Raw genomic sequence first — 8442 nt, forward strand, 5'->3', positions numbered from 1 at the left:
CCTTTAGCCAGCCTCATCAAGAAAAAGAGGGAGAGGACTCAAATCAATAAAATTAGAAATGAAAAAGGAGATGTTACAATGGACAGCCCAGAAATACAAAGCATCCTAAGAGAACAGTAAAAGCAACTCTATGCCAATAAAATGGAAACCTGGAAGAAATGGACAAATCCTTAGAAAGGTATAACCTTCCAAGACTGAACCAGGAAGAAATAGAAAATATGAACCAACCAATCACAAGTAAATTGACAGACAAATGGATAAAGATGTGGTACAGGTTCTGTTGGGGAAGACGGCAGCGGCCAAGAGCACCCTTCTCTTCTTGCGGCCAGGGACTTCTGACTGAGCCTTCCCGGGAAGAGCGGGGACTGCAGGCGCCCTACATCCCAGGAGCCCTAACCAACTTGGTTCCTCAATTAGTGGTGGGGAAAGACATATCCTCTTGTGTAGGACTCAGGCTCTCCCTGCCGTCAGGATGAGGGCTCAGGGGGAAACCGAGGAGTCCAAAAATGTGGGTAAGATGAGTTCTCTCTTGGAACGGCTCCATGCAAAATTTAACCAAAGTAGAACTTGGAGTGAAACCAAACCATCACACTGATACCAAAACCAGACAAAGATACTACAAAAAAAGAAATTTATAGATCAATATCACTGATGAACAGAGAAGAAAAATTCCTCAACAAAATCGTAGCAAACAGAATCCAATAGCACATTAAAAAGATCATACACCATGATCAAGTGGGATTTATCCGAGGGATGCAAGGATTCTTTAATATATGCAAATCAATCAATGTGATACACTTTATTAACAAACTGAAGAATAAAAACCATATGATCATCTCAATAGATGCAGAAAAAGCTTTTGACAAAATTCAACACCAATTTATGATAAAAAAAAACTCTTTAGAAAGTGGGCATACATCATCAAAAAATCTAGAAACAATAAATGCTGGAGAGGGTGTGGAGAAAAGGGGACACTCTTGCACTGCTGGTGGGAATGTGAATTGGTTCAGCCACTGTGGAGAACAGTATGGAGGTTCCTTAAAAAACTACAAATAGAATTACCATATGACCCAGCAATCCCACTACTTGGCATATACCCTGAGAAAACCAAAATTCAAAAAGAGTCATGTACCAAAATGTTCATTGCAGCTCTATTTACAATAGCCAGGACATGGAAACAACCTAAGCGCCCATCATCGGATGAATGAATAAAGAAGATGTGGCACATATACACAATGGAATATTACTCAGCCTTAAAAAGAAATGAAATTGAGCTATTTGTAATGAGATGGATAGAACTAGAGTCTGTCATACAGAGTGAAGTAAGTCAGAAAGAAAAAGAAACTTGGTTCCTCAATTAGTGGTGGGGAAGGGCGTATCCTCTTGTGTAGGACTCAGGCTCTCCCTGCCGTCAGGATGAGGGCTCAGGGGGAAAACGAGGAGTCCGAAAAGGTGAGTAAGATGAGTTCTCTCTTGGAACGGCTCCATGCAAAATTTAACCAAAATAGACCTTGGAGTGAAACCATTAAGCTTCTGCGTCAAGTCCTGTAACAACTTTACCAGCAATGACTGACCGTTTGGAGTCTATAGCAAGCCAGAATGGACTGAGCTCTCATCTCAGTGCCAGTGGCACTGAATGTTACATCATATCAGATATGTTCTATGTGGAAGTGCAGTTAGATCCTACAGGACAGGTTTGTGATGTAAAAGTGGCTCACCATGGAGAGAATCCTGTGATCTGTCCAGAGTTTGTAGAGCAGCTAAGGGGGAAAATTTTGATGAATTTTCTAAGCAACTTAGGGGTCTTGTTAATCTTTATAACCTCCCAGGGGATAACAAACTGAAGACCGAATGTTCTTGGCTCTCCAATCCCTAGAACAAGATCTATCTAAAATGGCAGTTATGTATTGGAAAGTAACGAATGCTGGTCCCTTGGATAAGATTCTTCATGGAAGTGTTGGCTATCTCACTCCAAGAAGTGGGGGTCATTTAATTAACTTAAAGTATTATGCCTCTCCTTCTGACATGCTGGATGATAAGACTACATCCTCTATCGTTTTGCACAAGAATAATGTTCCTTGATCTTTGGGCATGAATGCATCAGTGACAATCAAAGGAACATCTTGCTATGTATAAACTCCCAACTGCACCATTAATTATGGGGTCACATCCAGTTGACAACAAATGGACTCCTTCCTTCTCCTCAATCACCAGTGCCAAGAGTGTGGATCTTCCTGCCTGTTTCTTCTTGAAATTTCCCCAGCCAATCCCAGTATCTAGAGCATTTGTTCAGAAATTTCAGAACTGCACAGGAATTCCATTGTTTGAAAACCAACCAACTTATGTACCTATCTATGAACTGATCACTCAATTAGAGCTGTCAAAGGACCCTGACCTTGTACCTTTGAATCACAACATGTGATTTTATGCTGCTGTTCCAGGTCAGCAGCACTGCTATTCCCTCAACAAGGATGCTCCTCTTCCAGATGGTAGAAATCTACCAGGAACCTTGTTAGCAAAATCACCTTTCAGCACGCTGGCTGGGTTCCTCTTATCCTGAATCTGATCAGACACCAAGTGGCCTGTAACACCCTAATGGGAAGCTGTGTCAAAAGAACTATTCTGAAAGAAGATTCTCCTGGGCTCCTCCAATTAGAAGTGTGTCTGCTCTCAGAGTCCCATTTCAGCATATCTTTTCAGCACCCTGTGAATGACTCCCTGGTGTCTGTGGTAATGGAAAACGTGATACTACACATAGATAATCCGAAAGATGCCACCAACAAACTTCTAGAGCAAATCAATGAATTTGGTAAAGTTGCAGGATATAAAATTAATGCACAGAAATCTCTTGCATTCCTGTACAATTCTGGGGGTCCGTATTACCTTGTTTAATATGAGCATGAGCGTCAAAGATAGGCATGAGTCTGTGGGCCATGGGGAGGACTTCAGCAAGGTGTCTCAGAACCAAGTTCTTACCAGTTTGTTGCAAATAACAGGGAACAGGGTGTCTACCATTGGCTCAAGTCTGACCCTCCTCATCACATGCCGCCACCTGTCTCTTCGAAGGCTGGAAACACCGAGAACCACCCGAAGCTCATGAACCTTCTTAAAGATATTCCTGCCCAGGATTTCTCAACCCTTTATGGAAGCAGCCCTTTAGAAAGGCAGAACTCCTCTTCTGGCACACCCCGGATGGAAATGTGCTTGAGAAGCAACCAGAGGAAGAAGAAGAAGACATAAAGATTATCCCCTGACAAACCCAAGCACTGGACTGAAGATGACTTTCAGAGGGAGCTATTTTCAATGGATGTTGACTCACAGAACCCTATCTTTGATGTCAACATGACAGCTGACACGCTGGATACGCCACACATCACTCCAGCTCCAAGCCAGTGTAGCACTCCCCCAACAACTTACCCACAACCAGTACCTCATCCCCAACCCAGTATTCAAACGATGGTCCGACTATACAGTTCAGACAGCATTGGCCTGGATGTAACTGATATCCTTTCAGACATTGCAAAAGAAACTTCTAAGCTTCCCAGCACTAGTGACGATTGTCCACCCATTGGCACCCCTGTTCGAGATTCTTCAAGCTCTGGGCATTCTCAGAGTGCCCTCTTTGACCCTGATGTCTTTCAAGCCAATAATAATGAAAATCCATACACTGATCCAGCTGACCTTATTGCAGATGCTGCTGGAAGCCCCAGTAGTGACTCTCCTACCAATCATTTTTTTCCTGATGGAGTAGATTTCAATCCTGATTTGTTGAACAGCCAGAGCCAAAGTGGTTTTGGAGAAGAATATTTTGATGAAAGCAGCCAAAGTGGAGATAATGATGATTTCAAAGGATTTACATCTCAGGCACTAAATACTTTGGGGGTGCCAATGCTTGGAGGTGATAATGGGGAGACTAAGTTTAAAGGCAATAGCCAAGCTGACACAGTTGATTTCAGTATAATAGCAGTGGCTGGTAAGGCTTTGGGTCCTACAGATCTTATGGAGCATCACAGTGGTAGCCAGAGTCCTTTATTGACCACTGGGAACTTAGGGAAAGAAAAGACTCAAAAGAGAGCAAAGGAAGGCAATGGCACCAGTGACAGTAGTCTATCAGAGCCAGGATTAGACAGCAAACCAGGGAAGCACAGTCGAACCCCTTCTAATGATGGCAAAAGCAAAGATAAGCCTCCAAAACGGAAGAAGGCAGACACTGAGGGAAAGTCTCCATCTCACAGTTCTTCTAACTGACCTTTCACCCCACTTACTAGTACTGGTGGATCCAAATCTCCAGGCAGTTCAGGAAGATCTCAGACTCCCCCAGGTGTTGCCATACCACCCATTCCCAAAATCACTATTCATATTCCTAAGGGAACCGTGATGGTGGGCGAGCCCTTCTCTCTTAGTCAGTATACCAGCAGTGGTTCTGTGTCTTCCTCAAGAAGTAAAAGCCATCATAGCCATTTTTCCTCATCTTCCATTTCCAACTCAGGCAAGATGAAAAAGTAAATCAGAAGGTTCATCAAGTTCCAAGTTAAGTAGCAGTATATGTTCTAACCAGGGGTCTTAAGGATCTAGCCAGTCCAAAAATTCATCCCAGTCTGGGGGGAAGCCTGGCTCCTCTCCTTTACCAAGTACAGACTGAGCAGTGGCTCCAGCAGCACCAAGATGAAACCTCAAGGGAAGCCATCGTCACTTATAAATCCTTCTTTAAGTAAACCAAACATATCCCCTTCCCATTCAAGGCCACCTGGAGCCTCTGATAAGCTTGCCTCTCCAGTGAAGCCTGTTCCTGGGACTCCCCCATCCTCTAAAGCCAAGTCCCCTATCAGTCCAGGTTCTGGTGTTTCTCACATGTCTGGAACTAGTTCAAGCATCAGCATGAAGTCATCTTCAGGGTTAGGATCCTCAGGCTCATTGTCTCAGAAAACTCCCCCATCATCTAACTCTTGTACAGCATCTTCCTCTTCCTTTTCCTCAAGTGGCTCTTCCATGTCATCCTCTCAGAACCAGCATGGGAGTTCCAAAGGGAAATCTCCCAGCAGAAATAAGAAGCCGTCCTTAACAGCTGTCATAGATAAACTGAAGCATGGGGTTGTCACCAGTGGCCCTGGGGGTGAAGACCCAATGGACGGCCAGGTGGGGGTGAGCACAAATTCTTCTAGCCATCCTGTGTCCTCCAAACATAACATGTCAGGAGGAGAGTTCCAGGGCAAGCGTGAGAAGAGTAATAAAGACAAATCAAAGGTTTCCACCTTGGGGGCTTGGTGGATTCATCTAAGAAGACCTAGAGTCAAAAAATGTGGGGAGCGTGGGTGTGGCAAAAATTATCATCAGCAAGTATGATGGGGGATCCCCCAGCATTAAGGCCAAAGTGACTTTGCAGAAACCCGGGGAAAGTAGTGGAGAAGGGCTCAGGCCTCAGATGGCCTCTTCCAAAAGCTATGACTCTCCACTCATCAGTGGTTCCACTCCAAAGCATGAACATGGCTCTCTCAGCCATAGTAAGTCACCAGCATATACCCCCCAGAATCTGGACAGTGAAAGTGAGTCAGGCATCTCTATAGCAGAGAAGTCTTATCAGAACAGTCCCAGTTCAGATGATGGCATCTGACCTCTTCCAGAATACAGCACAGAGAAGCATAAGAAGCACAAAAACGAAAAGAAGAAAGTGAAAGACAAGGATAGGGACCGGGACTGGGACAAAGACTGAGACAGGAAAAAATCTCATAGCATCAAGCCAGAGAGTTGGTCTAAATCACCCATGTCTTGAGACCAGTCCTTGTTTATGACAAGTAACACAATCTCATCTACAGACAGGCTCTCACAGCTCAGCCCTGACTTTATGACTGAGGAGGAAAATGACGATCTTAAGGATGTGGCCCTGATTGGCAACTAGGAACCTTACTTTCTAAAGCAAAAACCATAGCCAGAGAAAAACTAAGTGTATAGGCAGATCACCATAAGGAGTGAGACAGGTCTGATTTTGTGTTTTAAGAATCTTAAATGGCATGGCTTTGACATAAGTGGGGTGAATTTAGAAAGGCATAGCCAGTCCCTACTAAAGACACCATAGGGTTTGATTCTGGTTACCACGAATCACTTGTTCCTTTGCCAGGAAAAAAAAAAAAGTTAAAATACTTGCTTATGAAAGGGAGGGGGTGGGAAGGGCTTAGGGAGAGGGAAGGGTGGGAAACAGTTTTGTGGGAAATATTCATATATTTTTTTTCTCCCTTTTTCCATTTTTAGGCCATGTTTTAAACTCATTTTAGTGCATGTATTTGAAGGGCTGGGCAGAAAATGATAAAATAATACATTCCTTGATGCATTTGCAAAAAAAAAAGATGTGGTGCATATATACAATGGAATATTACTCAGCTATAAAAAGGAATGAAATTGGGTTATTTGTAGAGACGTGAATGGACCTAGAGAGTGTCATACAGAGTGAAGTAAGTCAGAAAGAGAAAAACAAATATCATATATTAACACATATGTGGAATCTAGGAAGATGGTACAGATGAACCGGTTTGCAAGGCAGAAATAGAGAGAGACACAGATGTAGAGAACAAATATATGGACACCAAGTGGGGAAAGCAGAGTGGGGGGGCGGTGGAGGTGAGATGAATTGGGAGATTGGGATTGACAAATATACACTAATATGTATAAAATAGGTAACTAATAAAAACCTGCTTTATAAAATAATTAAGTAAAATAAAATTTGAAAAACTAAAATAAAATAAGATGCTTCAAGCACTGAAAAAAAAGAATTAAGATAGATTCCTACTTAATACCATGCATCAAAATAAGACTCCAGAAATATAAAAATTAAAATAATAAAATAAAAAAGAAAATAGTCTAGTTGACTGTGTGGTCTTAGAAATGGGGAAGACCTTTTACCTATATATGCAAAGTCAGATTCTATAAAGAAAAAGACCATGATTGGAATTTAAAAGTAAACAATAACCATCGTGCAAAACACATGAAGGGGTAATATTCTTTATATATAATGAGTCCTTTCAAATCAATGTGAAATCGAACACCAAAATTGAAAAATGGACAAAAGATATGAAGAAGCAATTCATATAAGATGGCATACAGGACATCAAAAGTATATATATGTTTTAAAGTTCATGACTTCCATCAATCAAAGAAATGCAGACCAAAACAACATTCTAAATTTATTTAGATAAATTTCTAAATGTAATTCCTCAGGGCAATTTGGAGCATATATTAAAACCTTTAAAAATATCTGTGTCGGGGCTTCCCTGGTGGCGCAGTGGTTGAGAGCCCGCCTGCCGATGCAGGGGACATGGGTTCGTGCCCCGGTCCGGGAAGATCCCACATGCCGCGGAGCGGCTAGGCCCACGAGCTATGGCCGCTGAGCCTGCACGTCCGGAGCCTGTGCCCCGCAACGGGAGAGGCCCCAACAGTGAGAGGCCCATAGGAATTTAGAATATGGTAAATGTGACATTTCAAAAGATCAGGTAGAGAGTGTGCTAGTCAATGAACAACACTGTGGCAATTGCCTATAGTTGGGGGAAAAAATAAAGTTAACTATTTAAACTTATGGATAAAAATAAAATGCTATATATGGCTAAGTGTAAAAAAACAAATAAAAAACTATAAACTTGAAAGGACTTTCAAAAGAAAAGGAAAAAAAGCACAAAACCATAAACCCATGAAGAAAAAAAAAGGTAAACAAAACTTTAAACTTCTTTATGACAAAAGAAACCATAAACAATATTGAAAAATACATTTGAAAACCAATGTGAGGCTGGGAGAAAATATTACAACTATATAACAGTTTAATATCTGGTATATATGAATAGGTACTAGAAATCAATGAGAAAAAAAAAGAAAGAAAGAAAATCAGGTAAGAGGGGGATTTCTGACCAGAAGATTCTCTAGAATTGATTCATAAACTAACCTACTAGAATGACAGGTGTAGCTTGCCATCCAACTTTATTTAAAACAACACAGAAAAAAAACTGAAATAGACTAGTTAATATAACAGATGCAAGGAAATCTGGAGTGGCTTCTCTCTATATATAAGAGAGCAGTACATTTTATTTGGTGCAATTACAGAGGAATGACCTTCAGTTTCTTCACAAGCTAGCTCTTATTTTTGTAATCTCATCTCAAAGCTCACTCTGGCCTTATGTATTCTTTGAAGTCAGAGTATTTGGAAAATAAGGAAGATGAAATCCTACATCCAAGATTGAAAGGACTCTGCCCTACCTTTACTCAGAGACCAATTATACATTAACTAGCTACTATTATACTGTTTTTTAGTGGCATATAACACATTTTTGGGTAAGGCACCACAGTATCTTTATAATAATGAAGATAGTGATATGGATCAAGTTAATTGTGGTTGAAACTCTTAACGAGAAGAACAGAGTTCAAAATATTTATTTAGATAAGAAGTGGCTAGTTTGATAAAAA

The 8442-nt window shown here is 41.3% G+C and overlaps 1 pseudogene; it reads left to right on the forward strand.

The window, feature by feature from the left end:
* The first annotated feature begins 1416 nt into the window (after positions 1 to 1416).
* Positions 1417 to 5896, forward strand: LOC112397887 (mediator of RNA polymerase II transcription subunit 1 pseudogene; annotated as a pseudogene).
* The last annotated feature ends 2546 nt before the right edge of the window (positions 5897 to 8442 follow it).

Source organism: Neophocaena asiaeorientalis, unplaced genomic scaffold (assembly GCF_003031525.2).
Source record: "Neophocaena asiaeorientalis asiaeorientalis breed wild unplaced genomic scaffold, Neophocaena_asiaeorientalis_V1.1 scaffold163, whole genome shotgun sequence".
Taxonomy (NCBI): domain Eukaryota; kingdom Metazoa; phylum Chordata; class Mammalia; order Artiodactyla; family Phocoenidae; genus Neophocaena; species Neophocaena asiaeorientalis.